The sequence below is a fragment of the Zosterops lateralis genome (genome assembly GCF_965231275.1).
Source record: "Zosterops lateralis genome assembly, chromosome: 3".
Classification (NCBI taxonomy): Eukaryota; Metazoa; Chordata; class Aves; order Passeriformes; family Zosteropidae; genus Zosterops; species Zosterops lateralis.
Window position 1 is genome coordinate 114,230,714 of NC_139764.1, and position 19,145 is coordinate 114,249,858.

Below are 19,145 nucleotides of genomic sequence, written 5' to 3' on the forward strand. Positions count from 1 at the left end.
CACACGTCAGAGGAGCCTCGGGGGCTCAGTTTGGAACCAGAATTGCTCTTCTCTTCCCTCCCTCTCTCCCTCCCCCGGGTCCCTTCAGGAGCATCCCAAATGTGCAGCAGCATCCTGGCCCTCCTGGCACGGGACTGTTCTTGCTCCTGCTCACCCCTGAGCTGGCCCTGCAGGGCTCCTCTGGGTGGTTTCCTTGTGCTGGGATGGATCTCTGGAGATCTGAGAACCCTGGAGGTGTCCAAAGAATTCCTGGATGTGCACCAGGGCTGGGGACAAGGTGGGGACTGGGCACAGCTTGGACACATCGGTTCTCTGGGAGGGATTTTCCAGCCCCAATGATTCTCCTCCTGCCCAGCCCTTTTCTGGGTGGTTTCCTTGCTTTGGGGGTGACACAGGAGCTGCAAGCTCGGAGAGTTCAGACTGTGCAGTAATTTGGGTGTTGCTGTGCTCAGCCTCTTCCCTCTTGAAAGGAACAATGATGTGTAGTTCTGTCGTCTTTCTTTCCATGACTCAGGTGGTTTTTTTCCCTTTTCAAAGTGTCAGAAACATTTCCACTCCTCGGGAAGACAACTGCTCCACTGCCAGTGCTTTTCATGCACGTCTCCAATTTTGTGCAGAAATTGGCAATTTCTAAATGTAGGAAATGGGGGGTTTGTACAAAAACTTCCCCAAGCAAATTCACCTGGTTAATTCAGGCTTTGAATCCAGCACAGTTCCATTCTGTATTCACTGCTTGAACCAGAAATATCCCTGGTGCTGTTGTGGGAACGTGGTGGTGCAAAGGATCCCCGGGTCTGAATCCCCATTTCTGCCACTGCTGCACCCCAGGCTGCTGAGGTTGTCCCCAGCCCAGGGTGTTCATGTTTGGCCTCAGCTGGGTTTGATTTGACTTCTCCTTGCCCATCTCTGCCTTCTGCATTTCCATCCTGTGCAGGTGCCCACCTCCAGCGGCCCAGTCAGCTCTTCCCAGTCTTTGAGAGAAGAGAGATGTCCCCAGGCCATTTCAGATCTTTAATTAATGCCTCTCCTTGGCTCTTCTTTCCTCGTGAGCACCTTCTCCTGGCTGCCTGTGGTGCAGTGTGGGCTCCAGAAGTGTTTGGCTCTGGTGTTCCACTCTCCCCCTTGGCACTCTCAGGATTCCCAGCTCCACTTCCCTTTGCCACCAAAAGCTCCTGATACCAACCCTCAGTCACAGCCCTGTCATTTTGGGCTGTCCCAATCTCCTCTCAGCTTTTCTGTCCTTTTTCCTGATGTAAAATATCCTTTTCCCTGATGTCTTTTCCCTTTTCTGTTCTTTTTCTTTTGACTGATGTGAGCTTCCCAGTCATTCTATTTTCCCTTTTATTATTATCCTGGAAAATGCTATTATGCCACTGGACTTTCCCTGTTACTTCAAGATCTATTAAAAATGGATATCAATAGGCCAAAACAAACTCTTCAAGCAGCTCTCCAGGGGCTCTGAGGGCCAAGTTCCCCAGCCTGCTGCCTTGGGAAACGTGTGTCTGCAGAGGACAGTGCTGACTCTGAGGTTCTGGGCTGCAGGAGGGCAGAAATGCTGCTCCCTGCACGAGGATGACTCGTCCCAGCAGCTGTGACTTCATCCTTGTCCCCGTCCTGAGGCCCAGGTGCTGGTCCTCAGTGGGGGCTGCTGCACTTGGTAGGAGAAGACACTGGCAGAGTTCCCTGGGGAGCCCTTGCAGACCCAGCTCGAGCTGAAATCCTCCAAAACCACTGAGCTTCACTTTGCACTCTGGAGTTTGTGCCTAAACAAGGGCTCCTTTTCTTGCTGTGCCACTTCATTCCATTGCTTTGAACCCAATAACCAACCACCCGTGGGCCACAACGTGATTCTTCTACCCCATTACAAGATACCACCCAGACCCATGAAGAAGGTGAAAATTAATCAGCCTATGCCCTAAATCTTCCATCTTGCTTTATATATATATTACTATATTCTAAAGCCTTAAACTCTGAGTTTCCCACCCTGTGCTATCCCACACTTCTGTTCAAACTCCACACCCACAATCCCAGTGCTGTCACTCAGTTTTGGGAGCCTTTTCCACAGCCTCAGGTCAAATGTAGTGTTTTCTTGAAGGTCAGTGCCTGTCAGCACAAAAAGCCTGAAATTCTCAGTGCCCAGGGCTCCAACAGGCAGCTTTTGTCCACATCATTTCTCCTTTGGAGATCCTGGACTCACTGGTTTACTTTTGCCAAGATGGAGAACAGAGTTTGTGTTTCCCCCTGTCCCTGATTTCTCCTTTTCCATTTGGAATTGCTGTCTCTGCTGGACTGCTCAGACCCGTTCTGTGGGGATTTGGGGTGGAGGGTGGATCCGTGGATGGATTCCTGGATGGATTCACACCTCCAGAGCGTGCCCTGAGCTGTGGTGACACCCAGCCCCTGCCGTGGGCAGCCAGCTCTGGGATCGTGAGTGCCCCCACGCCAGCCCAGCCTCCGGAGCTGTGTGTGAGCCTCTGCTCTGCCTCTGTACCGGTGATTCATCCTCACCTTTGTGTCGTCAGGAAGTGCCATTAGAGAGCGGTTATTTTTGTGCACCTCATTAGAATGTGAAGCGGATGGATCCCTGAGGAATTCCTCCTGGATCCTCCCGCCAGGCAGGTTTGGCTTGCAGCAGAACTCCTGCCTTCCAGGAGGATGTGGAGGCCCAGCTCACAACCCTGAGCCGTGTTTGGGAGCAAACCCAACCCCTGCAGGTTCCCCCTCGGGGGCTCTTTCCCAGCAGGGCTCTGTCTGGTGGCTGGGAGATTTCACGCCTCTGCCTCACGGTCACAAGTGATCCTTTCAGACAGTGCATCCTTTCAGGCCTGCTGTCCCTGTGTGTGTCCTGTGTGTGTCCCTGTGTGTCCCTGGCCATGGCTGTCCCAACCCCTTCACGCTTTGCCTTCCCTGGGGGCTCCTGGACGTGTCTCTTTTTGTCTCCCCCGGCCCCCCGGAAGCCCCGAGCTCTTTTTCCAGGCTGTGAAAAGGCAGCAGAGCTGATCCCGGATTACCCAGGTTCTCCTTTGTTGTGGCTGTGTCGTTGTTCCCCCAGCTGGGGCTGCTGCGTGCCTCAGCCTGCTCAGAGCTCCCTGTGCAGACCTGTCTGTGGGCCCGGGCTCTGGTGGCCCAGGAGGAATTCCATCGGGGGCTTGGGGAAAGCTGCATCTCATCAGAGGCCCCCAGTTCTGGTTCTTATCCCCGCAGCTCTTTGGTGGGATGGTTCCCATCAGCACAGCCCTGATCCACCGGGAGTTCTGCTCCTCAGCACGGGCAGGGGAAAAGGAGATCCTGGAAATAATGCACCAAAGGGCTCATTATCATCCCATGGCAGGGGAGGCAGGGATGGTCCTGAGGACATTGTGTCACCCCAGTCCTGCCTGTCCCTGCTGCCATGGCCGAGTGCTGGGCACCACCCCCACCACTGCCTGCCATCCCTTTCCCCTTTTTTATGGCAGTTTTCCTAAAACACGCTGGAGCAAGAGCAGCCCCTTTGCCTGTGTGGGCACACCCAGCGTGGATGTGGACATGGAGGGACACAGGGAATGGCTTCCCAGTGCCCCAGGGCAGGGCTGGATGGGATCTTGGGCAGGGATTGTTCCCTGGGATGGTGGGAAAGGGCTGGAATGGAATTCCCAGAGCAGCTGTGGCTGCCCCTGGATCCCTGGCAGTGCCCAAGGCAGGCTGGACATTGGGCTTGGAGCAGCCTGGGACAGTGGGAGGTGTCCCTGCCATGGCAGGGTTAGAACTGGGTGAGTTTTGAGGTCCCTTCCCACCCAAACCACTCTGGGATTCCATGGTCTGACCCTGCCATCACTTTATTCATATTTCTGTATCAGCAATGCTGATCCAGGCCCCCACTGAACAGGTGACACAGAAGCTTTAAAACTTCATGGAAAGGAAATCCTGGCCAGAAAAGCTGATTTGGTGATGTGAACAGATGCCAGGTTTGGTTTGTGAAGGCACAGACACGGGGGATTTGCACGGCAGGGGATTCACCCAGAGCATCCTCAGTGACCAGAGCAGGAAACAATTCCCTGGTGGCAGAGCTGGGTCACTGACAGCTCCCAAAGGACACTGCCTGGGACAGTAGGACATGTTCCAGGGATTTAGGGATGGGGTTTAGGCTCCCTCCAACCCAAACTATTCCCTGACTCCATGAATTTGAGTTTTTGCTGTTTTATGGGCTTGGAGATACCTCTGTGCCCTGTGTGAGCAGCAGAGACGGGCACACTCCCCTCACTCCACTGCCCTCCAGCTTGGATGAACTTCCCAGGCTGTTTTTTTTTTTTTTTTTTTTTTTGTTTGTTTGTTTTTTAAGGACAGAGAAATCCTTCCCATGAATGCAGGGAAATCCCAGGACAGAGAAATCTCCTGCTGGGTTTGGATGTTCCCACCATCAGAGGTTCTGCTCCTCCAGCACTTCCCAAGGCAGGGGCCTGAAAACAAAACTGCAATAATTCTGAAAGATAACACTTGGGTTTAGCCTTTGTAATCCAAGCTGCTTGTGGTCCTGATGCCTCGGGAAGGCTGAGCTGGAACAGAGAGTGGACAGAGCTGGAGAATAAAGTAGATATTTATTAAAAGGCCTTTAAGGATCCGCCTTGGGCAGGACAAGAGTTACACCCAAGGTGGGCTGAGAATAGTCACAAAAATGGGTAACTGGTCCTGAGGTCTTTCTTGTTTTCTCTCTTTAGCCCACCCTTGTTTGTGCTTTTGGGCCTGAAAACTTGTAACCATGTCCTTGGTGTGCGGCAGGAAAAGGATTTGTTTTGTGTCCCTGAGCCGAGTGACACTGACTGTGAGCTCAGAGCTGCACCGTGGGCACCACAGAACCCGAAATACACCAAAACCCCGGACCAAAGGCATCAATCCGGGCCGGGCAGGCAGTGCCGCGGTTCCGATGAACAATTTTGAACAATTTTGAACAATCTGGCCCATGTTGAGCGCAGCCCCGGGCGAGGCCCCGCTGAGGGCGGCGTGAGGCGGGGGGAGCGCAGGGGAAATGGCGGATGAAAGCAAAAATGTCAGCCTTTGAAAGGAGCCGGGAAAGGCGGCTTTCTGCGTGCTAACCCAGGGCTTTTATTGTTTCCTGCCGCCCAGCTCTCGGTGCCGCAGCTGGGGGGGAGAGGGAGGAATGAAAACAAACAGCGTTGGGTGGGATGAGGAGCTCGGAGGGCTCGGGGGGAGCGGGAGGAGCGCGGCCATGGCGGAGCGGGCGGGAAACGCGCCTGAGGGCGGCCGGGCCGGGGACAGGGGACAGGGGGGACAGGACATTCCTCTGAGGGAACTGAGGGGACAGGGGAGACAGGACACCCCTGTGCGGGGACTGAGGGGACAGGGCATCCCTCTGAGGGGACTGAGGGGACAGGGGAGACAGGACATCCCTCTGAGGGGACTGAAGGGACAGGGGTGACAGGACATCCCTGTGAGGGGACGGGGGGGACAGGAGGTGACAAGACATCTCTGTGAGGGGACTGAAGGGACAGGACATCCCTGTGCGGGGACAGGGGGCACTGAGGGGACTGAGGGGACAGGACATCCCTGTGCGGGACAGGGGGGACAGGACATCCCTGTGCGGGACAGGAGGGGACAGGACATCCCTGTGCGGGGACTGAGGGGACAGGGGGGACAGGACATCCCTGTGCGGGGACACAGCACTGGGGTGATCTCTGGGGATTGCTGGACAGTGAGGGAGAGCCCAGGGCTGCCCTCCCGGCCTCCTTCCCCTCCTCCGGCCACAGCCAGGCCGGGGCCAGGACAGGATCACTGGTCGTGAGGAGACACTGTGGGTTCCTGTGGGGAGCGGGTCCTGCCTTCCCTGGGGACAGGGGATGGTCACTCTGCTGTCCCCAGGCAGCTTCCACCCTCCCTGGGGACACTCTGCTGCCCCCAACCTGCTCCTGCCTTCCCTGGGAACACTCTGCTGTCCCCAACCTGCTCCTGCCTTCCCTGGGGACACTGAGTGACCACATTGCTGTCCCCAACCTGCTCCTGCCTTCCCTGGGGACACTTGGCTGTCCCCAACCTGCTCCTGCCCTCCCTGGGGACACTGAGTGACCACACTGCTGTCCCCTGGCAGCTCCTGCCTTCCCTGGGGACACTCTGCTGTCCCCAACCTGCTTCCCCCTTCCCTGGGGACACTGAGTGACCACACTGCTGTCCCCTGGCAGCTCCCACCCTCCCTGGGGACACTGGGTGACCACACTGCTTTGCTTGCTTTTAGTAATTTGCTGGCTTTTAGTAGTGCAAATTTGCCAGTGAGACGATCTAAACCAAATGTCTGTGTGGCTTTAGCCAGTGCATCAGATTTAAATGTCCTGTGTATTTCCTATATATTTATGGATAGACCTAGGATAGCCATAATATACGTAGGATATATGTGCATAGTGTGGATATCCTATGTCTATCCATAAATATATAGGTATAAATATACATATGTGTATAAATATATATTTTAATACATATATATACACACACACATATATATGTATTTAAATACCTTATATCTTGCCTGTATTTCCTTTCCTAACCCCAGAATAGCCATTTCCCACCTGTTTATTTAACATGCCAGTAGATGCTTGGCCAATTCCAGAAGGAACTGACAGAACCATTCAAGGTACACTCGCAGGGCCGTCCACATGGGATCTTTGGTCCCCAATAGATCCTTGGTGGGCAGATGGATCGGTGGATTGATGGATTGGGATTGGTGGATGGGTGGGTTCCTCACCTTCCCAATGCTCGGAGGATGTGCCAGGTCCTGCCAGGGTGGGGCCGTGCCCCAGTGTGCCCCAGGGAGCAGAGACAAAAAGGGTCTGAGGGCACAGGGTTATAACTGGGTCTCGAGGTCAGGGTCCAGTAACAACAGGAAAAAGTGCTGCAAAGGGCTAAATATGAACAGAGGGGACTAATGGGGTCCCAGGGATGGAATTTAACCCAGTGGGGTTGGAGGGAAAGAAGAACATTCTGGCACGGGTGCACATACGGTGACAGAGTGACACAAACGGAACAAACCAATAGAACAACGAAATGTTAACGTGTGTCTGCAAAGGCCCACGGCAGGAGAGTTTTCCTCATCTAAGCCATCATTTAAAAGGTTCTTTCCCCATTTGCCTCGATCCCTCCAGGGTTGAGGCAGGGGATGTGCCCCTGGGTCTCCACAGTGGAGAACCAAAGGCTGCTCCTGCTGTCCTCCCCTCCCCTCCCCTGGCCGTGTGCCCCCAGCCCAGCCTCGGTTAATGCTCTGCTCTGGGGCAATCCCCTGTGGGTTCTTTGGGGGGACAGGCCCTGGGCCGTGCACTGGGCTTGGATCATGACTATCCCTGGCTGGCATTGCTGGGATGGGCAGGGATCCAAACCACAGCACACAATCCCGGGATCCTGAGGCTGGGAAATCCCTCCAGCCCAGCCAGTCCCAGCTGTGCCTGATCCCCACTGTGCTGGTCCCCAGCACTGAGTGCCACATCCAGGAATTCCTGGGACACCTCCCCAAACCTTCCTGGACAGTGCCAAGGCCTGAGCACCCTTTCCATGGGGAAATTCCTGCTGCAGTCCAAGCAGGCGTGGTGCAGTGATGTTGGTGTTTGCAGTGCATCCCCCACGCCCCCCAGCCCTCTCTCCATCTGCATTTTGGGTGTCACAGCACACTCAGCTTCTCCCACCCCATGTCCTGGAGCAGCCTCTGGGTGTGGGGAGCACACCAGGATCAGGCAGAGATGGGCTCTGTGGGGTCTGTGGGGTCTGCGGGGTCTGTGGGCTCTGTGGGGTCTGTAGGGTCTGTGGGGTCTGTGGGGCTGGGCACAGCACACCCTGCCTTCTCTGCCTCCGTTGCCATGAAACTGTCCCTGCGTTCGGCTTCAGCCGGGGATTTTATTAATGCCTCAGCAAGGTTATTAGCCTCCCCCACTAATGAGCCTTTCATGTATTCCTCGGCGTGCCCGCTCCGGGAGGCGGCTGGAGCCGAGAGCCCACGGAGGACGGGGAAATTCAATTTCCCTGCAACAATCGGGTTAACAGCCCCGGCTGGGGGTGGGGACGGGGGGGGGCTGATTTAGGGGCCTTGTTTTCTGGTTTAAATATTTCCCTCAAAGAGTGTTTGCAAGGGAGGGGGTTGGATTATTTTTAGCGCACGCTTCGATCGAGCTGGAATTATTCAGGCAGCAGCAGCAGTTTCATGTGCAGCTCTGGAAGGGCTTCTCCTCCCTTCCTGCTTAACGTAAATAATTGTTAAATTACTGGTTTAAAAAAAAAAAAAAAAAAAAAAAAGAATGTCAAATGGCAGCACAGAGCCCCAAATCGTGCAGAAATCCCTGGCGGGGAGACTGACTTCACTGCTGATGTTCAGTGCGGGGCCGGGATGGGGCTCCCCAGATGGGCCTGGCGGTGTCCCCGCGGTGTCCCCGCGCTGCCAGCACCGCCCCGAGCCCCGCAGAGCTGTAAGGACAAGACCCACGTCCTGCTCCGACCGGCCCGGCAGCATTCCAGCTCCTACCGCAGCCTCAAGGCAGTGGATGTGAGCAGGGAACAGCAGCCGACGGGGACAGACACTGCACAGCAAACTCCTGCTCCCTCCCGTGCAGCGTAGGCTGGATGAGCCTCATGCAAAGCAGCTTTAAATGTGGTTGGAAAAGGCTTTTTTTTTTTTTTTTTTTTTTTTTTTTTTTTTTTTTTTTTTTTTTTTTCTTTCCCTACCCAAAATCAGTTGTCAAGGGTTTTCTGTTAAAATAGAAAGACGTGTAAATTGAAATTCCTCTGTAGTTCATTATTTCTGTCCTGAATTAATTACTATTCAGCCTTTCCTGCGAGGGACTTGGATTTGCTCCTGCCTTCAGGCAGGAGGAGGTTGCTGAGGCTTTGGAGATGGGCAGGAGAGTTCAAACTTGAGGTGTTTCCCAGCCTGAACTGCTGTGAGGTTCCATGGAAAGCGGCAGGGATACCTGGAGGAGAAGCTGTGGGTGCTCCATCCCTGGGAGTGTTCAGGGCCAGGTTTGGGGCTCAGGGACAGTGGGAGGTGTCCCTGGCAGGGCTTGGAGCAGGATGAGCTTTAAGGTCCCTTCCCAGCCCCAGGATTTGGGGATCTGAAGGATCTGTGGGATCTGTGAAGTCCCAAGGAGGCTGGTGGTGGGGAAGCTCATCCTGGCTGAAGCTCTGGCTCACCCAGCAGGGCTGGAGGAGCTGGGACAGAGCAGGTTTAGGGGCACAGGAGGGAAGAGCTGCCCTGCAGAGCCAGCAGCCCCAAAGTGATGCTGCAAACTCCGTGCAGAGCTGGGAACAGCCCTGGCTGGGGAGGGTTCTCAGAGCTGTCCATAAACATCTGCCAGGAGGGGATTATGGAGAGCAGACCCAGCTGGGGTGGCCGAGATGTTTCCTGACAGCTGCATTCCCCCATGGCTCTGTTCATTGCTGTGCCTCACCTGCTCAGCAGCAGCTCTGCAGGAACAGCACCTGGAACTGCACAAAACACAACTTTTGGTGTTGTTTTTGTGGCAATAACTGTGAGTTTTCTGTAGCCTTACACTGTGTTGGTTCTGTGGTAGTCTCGACACAGAATCAGCAAATCCTGGAGTGGTTTGGGTGGGGAGAGATCTTAAATCTCATCTCATTACCTCCCTACCCTGGGCAGGGACAGCTGTTCTGGGCACCCTGTGCCAGGCCCTGCCCACCCTCCTAGGGAAGGTTTTTCCCTCATGGAAACCATCTGGGGCATGATGAGATGTTTGTTTAAATTGCTGATCTGAAACCTGCTGGCTCTTGGGTTGTTGTGTCTGCAAGATTCCTTTCACTTCAATCTGTTCCTAGGAAGAATAAAATCTCCATATTAAAATGGAACAGAGCAGCTGTGGCTGCCCCTGGATCCATCCCCTGGCAGTGCCCAAGGCCAGGCTGGACATTGGGGCTTGGAGCAGCCTGGGACAGTGGGAGGTGTCCCTGCCAGGGCTGGGGGTGGCACTGGATGAGTTTGGAGGTCTTTTCCCACCCACAGCAGTCTGTGATGTTTCTGTGATAAAATCAGTGTCTATTTCTGAGTTTCTCAGTGAGCACCTCAAGGGTCAGAGACTTCCAGGGGTCTTTGGTTCAGTTTTGCACTTGAAGCAGTTTTGAACTTGATGATTGGACTCAGCTAAAGGTCTTCTCCACCCTCAGCAATTCCATGATTCTATGATTTTAGTGCTGCTGGCACTAGATCAAGTTACTTCTGGCTTCACGTGGCTTTGGAAAGCTCCGGGGGTCCTGTCCCTGTCTGGGGCAGCTTTTCCAGTGTCCCACAGTCCCATGTTGAGGCCATGCAGGAGCTGCTGTGAGGAGCCTGGAAAGGAGGAGGTGGAAGGGAAATAAAAGGGAAATCTAGCTGGGCTTGTCTGTCTCCTCCTGGCCCAGCAGGAAGCAGAGCCAGGGCCTTTCCAGAGGTGCATGGTCACACATCAGCTGGGGGCTTCTGCCTGGATTTGGGACAGGAATTCCCACAGGAGTGGCTGAACTGTCTGCCCAGAGGGGTGCTGGGGCCTCCCTGGGGAGACTTTCAAAGAGCAGCTGAAGAGCAGCACCTTGGGGGTGACCTTGCTCCAGAAAGGTGCTCCAAAACCCCTTCAAGGCTCCTTCCAACCCCAGTTTTTTACAGCTTTTTTTTTTTTAATCTCGTTCCCCTTTAAAACTTCCCTCTGTCACAGTGGTTGTAGAAAATTTGGCAGCAGCTCTCCAGAGGGTGGGGGACCTCCAGCTCAGCTGCTGGGGCAGGGAGGTGGTGGTGAAACAGTCGTGGAGAGCTGCTGAAAGCTCTGATGGGCACAGCTTCCCTTCCATCCAGCCCTTCCCCTGGAGCTGCTCCGTGCTCAGGGCACAGCCCGGCCTCTCTTCTCCCTGGAAATGACATTTTGGGTTAAACCTCACAGCTCTTGTATACAAGACTCGGTGAGCCAGGGACAATCAATCGAAATTGGCTCCCAAACATTTCAGGAGCCAGGTCAGAGGTTTCCTTCGTGGTTTGTCTAAATTGAAATCCATCTTCTGTGTCCTCCTCGCTGCAGCTTCCAGGAAGGACATGCAATGAGCCAGTAATTCCTGGGTTTTCTGGAGCTGCAGCTCCAAAACAGAGCCAGGGAGGAGTTTACAAACCTGTTCAGCTCTGCCTGGGCTCTGTTTACAAAAGGCATCCTGGAGTTTCCCACCCTGGGAGCTCCGTGGAGGAGCAGAGCTGTGCCAGGGAATGGAGACGCACTGAACCAACAGCCCTGGCACAGGTTTGCTCCAGCAGATCCACAGGGACAGCCCAGCTCCAGGGATTACTGGGCCTGGAAACGGCCTCAATTGCAGCAGGGCAGGCTCAGGTTGGATATTGGGAACAATTCCTTCCTGGAAGGGGTGCTCAGACCCTGGCAGGGGTGGAGGCCCCATCCCTGCAGGGATTTAAAGCCCTGTGGATGTGGGGACAGGGGTCGGTGCTGGGGGACAATTGCACTCTGATCTTCCAGAGCTTTTCCAGCCCCAGTGATCTGTGAAATCCACAATTCTGTCCTTCCCTCCACCCTTCCCCTGCCTGCAGCCCCTGCAGAAGGAAGGTTTGGGTGTGGTTTGTTGTCCCTCTCTGCAGCACCTCCTCACTGAGCCTGGGGAGCCCCCCGAGTGTCCCCAAGGTCCCCAGGTGGTGGCTGTGCCAGGTGAGTGCCCAGCCCTGCAGGGCACAGCCCCGTGTCCTCCCACGCTGGCCCAGCCCTGCCCTGCTGCACCAGGTGCTCTCTCAGCACACCAGGGGCTTTCTAGGACTGGGCTGGTTTCAGTGCTCTCAGCTGGGCCTGAACCTCATTTATCACAGTGAGAGGCTGCCCTGGTGGGGAAAGGGACCTCAGAGCTCCTCCTGTTCCATGGGACCCCTCCCACCAGCCCAGCTTGCCCAGATTTCCATCCTTGCCCCTTCCCCGTGGCCTCAGGCCTTGTGGCAGCAGGGAGCCCCAGGCTGGGGGTGGCACAGAGGTGCCAGTGGGAGGAAATGGCAGCTCAGAGGTTCCACTTGCTGCTCTCTGTGCTCGTGGCCAAGGCCAGGCTTCTCCACAGGGTCACACTCGGGGCTGAGGGAAGGGACATGGCATGTGGGGACCCCACAGGCTGCATGAAGTACAGGAGGGGACATCAATACAGAAGAGATCCCTTTCCCTTTCCCTTTCCCTTTCCTTTTCCCTTTCCCTTTCCCCTTTCCTTTTTCCTTTATTTCTCTTCTATTTCCTTTTTTTTCTTTTCTCTGGAAAGCTTCCCCCATGAGCCTCCTTTTCTCCAGGCCCAGCCCCTTTCTCAGCTCCCTCAGCCCCTCCTGGGGCTCCATTCCCTTCCCTGTTCAGGTGTTGTCCCCACTCCCCAAAGGCTGTGGCCACGTGTGGTGACTGTGGCCTCAGAGGGATCCTCCAAGGCCTCATCCATGAGGAGTTTGGATTATTTCCTCCTGGAGAGGTTTGTGACAGTCCCTGCAGGAGCCACACAGATGTGCAGCTGTAGCTCAGCCCGTGGTGTTTGGGGTGGGCTCTGCTCCCAGGGAACAGGCACAGGGCAGGGTGAGGCTGGATATGGGGGACAATTCCTCCCTGGAAAGGCTCTCCAGCCCTGGCACAGCTGCCCAGGGAGGTTTGGATTCCCCATCCCTGGAGGAGTTTAAAGCCCTGTGGATGTGGCACTTGGGGACAGGGGTCACTGGTGGCCTGGGCAGTGCTGGGGATGGTTGGATTCAATGGTCTGAGAGGGTTTTTCCAGCCTCAGTGGCTCCACAATTCCAACCTTTCTTCGGGAAGGTGCCACCCTAGCGCAGGAAGTTCAAGGGTCAGTGTTGGCCAGGAGCTGCGCTGTCACTGCTCTGGGTGGTGGGGATGGGATGAGGATGAGGATGAGGATGAGGATGAAGATGAAGATGAGGATGAGGGGCTGCTGGGGCTGGGGGATCCCAGCAGTGAGGGGCTGCTGGGGCTGGGGGCTCCAGGTGTTTCTAGGAAGGCGAAGTTCAAAGCCCCTCAAGCTCTGGGATCCCTCTGAGCCCCGTGAGCAGTGGGAGCTGCACGAGGAGGGGGACACAGCCCTGCCCTGTCCCCGTGTCCCCATCCCCCTCAGGATGTGACCTCAGGGGCTGCTCTCACAGCCACCGTGTTTTCCAGGAACTGCATCACGAGCTGCTGCTCCGCTGGCCGTGGAATGCAAATGGGCCCAGCCAGCTGCTGCCAAGCGGTTAGAAACCATTCAAAATGAGAAATTCGAGTGTTAGGGCACTTTCTCGAAGAATATCAGTGCAGACAGAGTGTCTCAAAGAGGAATGTTGGCAACAAAAAGATTTCCTCTTGCCTGGATCTGGCGGGAGTGGGCACTGCCAGCCTGGGCGTGGCTGGGGGTGTCCCTTGGTCTGAGCATACCTGGAGTGATGGGGCAGGGGGACAAGTGACTGGGTTAGATAGGATTTGGGGCAGGAATTGTTCCCTGGGATGGTGGGAAAGGGCTGGAATGGAATTCCCAGAACAGCTGTGGCTGCCCCTGGATCCCTGGCAGTGTCCAAGGCCAGGCTGGACATTGGGACAGTGGGAGGTGTCCCTGCCCATGGCTGGGGTGGCACTGGATGGGATTTAAGGTCCTTTCCCACCCAAACCACTCTGGGATTCCATGATCTGCAGAGCCCACTGCAGTGGCCAAGGTGGGGACCCGTGAGCTGGGCTGAGCTTGTCACACACTGTGAAATTTGTCCCCTCTCATTTTAGGCAGATGTGTTTTGGGGCACAGAGTCAGCACTGAGACCTGACTCCAGGAACTGAGCTCTCACCTCCACCTGGGACGTGCTCAGGCCTTGGCAGGGGCTGCCCAGGGAGGTTTGGGGTGCCCATCCCTGGAGGTGGCCAAGGAAGTCCTGGAGGTGGCACTCAGAGCTCTGGGCTGGGGACAAGGTGAGGATCAGGCACAGCTGGGACCTGGTGATTTTGGAGCTTTTTTCCACCCTCAGGGATCCCAGGATTCTAAAGAACAAAAGCTCTGTGACTTTTCCTTTCCTCACATCTGCCACCATCCGTAGTTTCCAGGGGTACCAGGATCACCTGCTGGGAGTCCCAGGACACGAGGCCTGGGGGGACAAGCTTCAAACCAGAAAATATTCAAACCAGAAATTATTCAAACCAGAAAACATTCCCACCCCCTCCTCCTGGGGAAAGGACAGCTCTGGTCCTGGCCCATCTCTGATGCAGGAGTTTGGGCAAGGTTTCTCACTCTTTTCAATCTTCATGGGCTGTTTTCCCTCCCCTCAGTGGCTGCTGAGGCTCAGTCTGGGAGGAAGAGGAGGAGGACAGAGTCAGTTCCTCCAAACCAGAGCCATGGGACAGGTGACAGCTGCCATTGTCCCCATCCATGTCCCACAAGCTGCACTGGGAGCACTCCAGGCTTTTGTCCCAAATTTATGCAAATTCAGACACTCCTGCCTTTTTCTGTGCCTTTTGGGGTGGGTGTCCAGGGTTTGATGTGGTGTTTGGGTGCAGGGAAGGGAAGCTGCTGGTGTGGCACATTTGGGTGACATTTCCTTGCTCCCCTCCTGCAGCCCTGTCCCCTCCCAGGCCAGGCACAGGGACACGTCACCGACGTCTCTCAGTCCCCAGTTATTAATGCAGTTTCAAAATGACAATTTTCCACATGGCTGGGTTTTGGTGTTAATGCAAACAGCAGCAAGGGATGAGCAGGAGCTGTGGCCACCCCCAGCAGCAGCTTGTCCTGGGAGCTCCTGTGGCACGGGGTGGTGGTGGTGTCACTGTGTGTGGGGTGCTGGGGGTGTCACCATGGCACAGGGCGCTGGCGGTGTCACCATTGCACAGGGCACTGCCAGTGTCCCCACTGCACAGGGTGCTGGTGGTGTCACTGTGTGTGGGGTGCTGGGGGTGTCACCATGGCACAGGGCGCTGGCAGTGTCACCATTGCACAGGGCACTGCCAGTGTCACCATTGCACAGGGTGTTGGCAGTGTCACCATTGCACAGGGTGCTGGTGGTGTCACCTTGTGTGGGGTGCTGGGGGTGTCACCACTGCACAGGGCACTGCCAGTGTCCCCACTGCACAGGGTGCTGGTGGTGTCACTGTGTGTGGGGTGCTGGGGGTGTCACCATTGCACAGGGTGCTGGCAGTGTCACCATGTCTGGGGTGTTGGCAGTGTCACTCTGTCTGGGGTGGTGGTGGTGTCACCATGTCTGGGGTGTTGGCAGTGTCACTGTGTCTGGGGTGTTGGCAGTGTCACCATGTCTGGGGCACTGGCAGTGTCACAGTGTCTGGGGTGCTGGCAGTGTCACCATTGCACAGGGCACTGTTGGTGCCACCATCTCTGGGGTGCTGGCAGTGTCACCATGTGTAAGGTGCTGATGGTATCACCAGTCCATGAGGTGCTGGTGGTGACAGCATGTCTGGGGTGCTGGCAGTGTCACCATTGCACATGGTGCTGGTGGCGTCACTGCTGTGGGGGGCTGGTGGTGTCACTGCTGTGCAGGAAGCCAGGGGTGTCACCATTGCACAAGTTTCTGTCAGTGTCACCATGTCCGGGGTCCTGGTGGTGTCACCATTGTGTGGGGTGCTGGTGGTGACAGCATGTCTGGGGTGCTGGTGGCGTCACTGCTGTGCAGGAAGCTGGGGGTGTCACTGCCGTGAGAGGTGCTGTGGTGTCACCATTGCACAGGGGGCTGGCAGTGTCACCATGCCCAGGTCCCGGCAGTGTCACCATGCACAGGGTGCTAGGAGTGGCATGTCTGTGCTGGGTGCTGTGCTGTCACCATGCTCAGGATGCTGGCAGTGTCACCATGCATAGGGTGACATCAGTGTCACCATGCATAGGGTGACATCAGTGTCACCCTGCCCAGGTCCCAGCAGAGTCACCTTGCCCAGGTCACGTCAGTGTCACCATGCACAGGGTCACATCAGTGTCGACATGCCCAGGTCCTGGCAGTGTCACTGTGGCCAGGTCACATCAGTGTCACTGTGGCCAGGTCACGTCAGTGTCACCATGCCCAGGTCCTGGCAGTGTCACCTTGCCCAGGTCCCAGCAGTGTCACCATGCCCAGGTCCTGGCAGTGTCACCATGCCCAGGTCCCAGCAGTGTCACCTTGCCCAGGTCATGTCAGTGTCACCCTGCCCAGGTCCCAGCAGTGTCACTGTGCCCAGTCCCAGCAGTGTCACCGCAGTGTCCCCACTCCCCGGCCGTGTTGCCCCGGTAACAGCCGCACGTCACCGGGAGCAAACCACGACCCGGCTCAGGAAAAGCCCTGAACCAAATCCACGAGGTGCTGGCAGTGTCACCATTGTCACCAAACCCCGGGAGTGGCTCTGGGGACAGGCAGCTCCGGCCCTCAGTCCCCAGTTCCTGAGGAGCTTTGAACGCTGCTGAGATGTGACTGCAGGGACAGGGACAGGGACAGGGACAGGGACAGGGGCAGGCTGGGAGAGCTGGGGGGGCTCCCCTGGACAGGAGAAGGATCCAGGGAGAGCTCAGAGCCCCTGGCAGGGCCTGAAGGGGCTCCAGGAGAGCTGGGGAGGGGCTGGGGACAAGGGACAGAGGGACAGGACACAGGGAATGGCTTGAAGCTGGAAAAGGGGAGATTCAGATGGGATCTTGGGCAGGAATTGTTCCCTGGCAGGGTGGGAAAGGGCTGGAACGGAATTCCCAGAGAATTCCCTGGATCCCTGGCAGTGGCCAAGGCCAGGCTGGACACTGGGACAGTGGGAGGTGTCCCTGGGACAGTGGGAGGTGTCCCTGGGGTGGCACTGGGTGAGTTTTGGGTTTTTCCAGCCCAATCCACTCTGGGATCCCAAGGTGCTGCTGCCTGGGATGGCTCCAGCCTGGGGCTCTCACTCCCAGCAGACAAATCCTGGGGGATGCAGCTCCAGGGGATTAAAGGGAAAACAACTGAGCTGTGGGGAGATCTGGGAGCCACTTGCAGGGCCTGAAGGGGCTCCAGGAGAGCTGGGGAGGGACTGGGGACAAGGGACAGAGGGACAGAGGGACAGAGGGACAGGACACAGCCCCAGGGCTGTCCCTCAGCACTGAGGGGACACCAGAGGCCGTGTTGGGGACAGCACTGTCACCTCTGCTGCTCTTCACAGCAGGAATGGGGCAGATTGGACTGGAAGAAAATGCAAAATGAGATCTAAAAACTCACTCAGGGCAAAATAAACGAATATATCTAAGCTATACAAGTGTGAAAATAAAAACTATATTAAAATACATAAAATATCTATATATGCAATACAAAAAATCTACATATGTAATATACGAATATATAAATATATGTAAATATATATAATGTATAAATTTGCGTCTATAACTATGTAAAAATATATATGTATGTTTATTTATAAATATATGTAATATATTAAATACAGAAAGGTAACTTATAGAAATACATAAAGATAATATATAATATAGATCTAACGTATAAATATATGTAATATATTAAATCTATAAATCTGTAAATCTATAATGTATATCTAATATTAACATATGTAATATAAATATCTATAATATAAATATCTATAATATAAACACATATAGTATAAACACATTAAAATAAATATAAAGAATAATATAAATAAATATATGGATATCTACATATGTAAGATATGAATATATAAATGTTTGCATAAAACATACAAAGCGTGTGATTGTATAAAAATGTGTCAAGAGAGATAAAAAATAGATAAAAATAGATTAAAATGGATTTTAAAAGATAAAAAATAGATTAAAATAGATAAAAATGGATTAAAAAATTGGAAATAAGTTAATGAAGTTCTGTGCCTGTTGTGCCCCCCTGGCCTGTGCATCACATCCCTGCTGGGGCCGGGGGGGTCATGGGGCAGAGCCTGTTCTGTTCCCGGGTGTCTGTGTGTCTGTATCTGTCTGTCTGTCTGTGTGTCTGTGTGTGTGTCTGTGTGTGTGTCTGTGTGTGTGTGTGTGTCTGTGTGTCTGTCTGTGTGTCTGTGTGTGTGTGTGTCTGTCTGTCTGTCTGTCTGTCTGCATGTCTGTCTGTGTGTGTGTGTGTCTGTCTGTGTGTCTGTGTCTGTGTGTCTGTGTGTGTCTGTGTGTGTGTCTGTCTGTGTGTGTGTCTGTGTGTGTGTCTGTCTGTGTGTGTGTGTGTGTGTGTGTCTGTCTGTGTGTGTGTGTGTGTCTGTGTGTGTGTGTCTGTCTGTCTGTCTGTCTGTCTGCATGTCTGTCTGTGTGTGTGTGTGTCTGTGTGTGTCTGTGTCTGTGTCTGTGTGTCTGTGTGTGTGTGTGTGTCTGTGTGTGTGTCTGTCTGTGTGTGTGTGTGTGTGTCTGTCTGTGTGTCTGTGTGTGTCTGTGTGTGTGTCTGTCTGTCTGTCTGTCTGCATGTCTGTCTGTGTCTGTGTGTCTGTCTGTGTCTGTGTCTGTGTCTGTGTGTCTGTGTGTGTCTGTGTGTGTGTCTGTGTGTGTCTGTGTGTGTGTCTGTCTGTGTGTCTGTGTGTGTGTGTGTGTCTGTCTGTCTGTGTGTCTGTGTGTGTGTCTGTCTGTCTGTCTGTCTGTCTGCATGTCTGTCTGTGTGTGTGTGTGTCTGTCTGTGTCTGTGTCTGTGTGTCTGTGTGTGTCTGTGTGTGTGTCTGTCTGTCTGTGTGTCTGTGTGTGTGTCTGTGTGTGTGTGTGTCTGTCTGTCTGTGTATCTGTGTGTGTGTCTGTGTCTGTGTGTCTGTGTGTGTGTCTGTCTGTCTGTGTATCTGTGTGTCTGTCTGTGTCTGTGTCTGTGTGTGTGTCTGTGTGTGTCTGTGTGTGTCTGTGTGAATGTCTGTGTGTCTGTGTGTCTGTGTGTCTGTCTGTGTCTGTGTGTCTGTCTGTCTTTGTGTCTATCTGTCTATGTATCTGTGTGTGTGTCTGTGTGTCTGTCTGCGTGTCTGTGTGTCTGTCTGTCTATGTATCTATCTGTCTGTCTGTCAGGTTTTTCAGGGCTGTCTGTCCCAGGCTCTCCCTGTGTTTGTCTGTCCATCCCAGGCTCTCTGTGTCCGTCTGTCCTGTCCGTGTGTCCCCCCCAGCCCTGTCTGTCTGTCTGTCTGTCAGGGTTCTCAGGGCTGTCTGTCCCAGCTCTCCCTGTGTCCGTCTGTCCGCCCTAGCCTTGTCTGTCTGTCTGTCTGTCCGCAGGCCGCCGGCTCAGCCCAGCCCTC

General features: G+C 54.6%; 1 protein-coding gene across 1 annotated transcript in view; it reads right to left on the reverse strand.

Annotated features, from left to right (window-relative positions):
• The window catches only part of KHK (ketohexokinase), a 205,130-nt gene extending 188,727 nt beyond the window's left edge, over positions 1–16,403 (reverse strand). Inside the window, exon 1 of the mRNA XM_083857523.1 lies at positions 16,376–16,403. The gene's annotated coding sequence lies outside the window, so the exon portion shown is untranslated. The remainder of the gene's footprint in view (positions 1–16,375) is intronic.
• Positions 16,404–19,145: the final 2,742 nt, after the last annotated feature.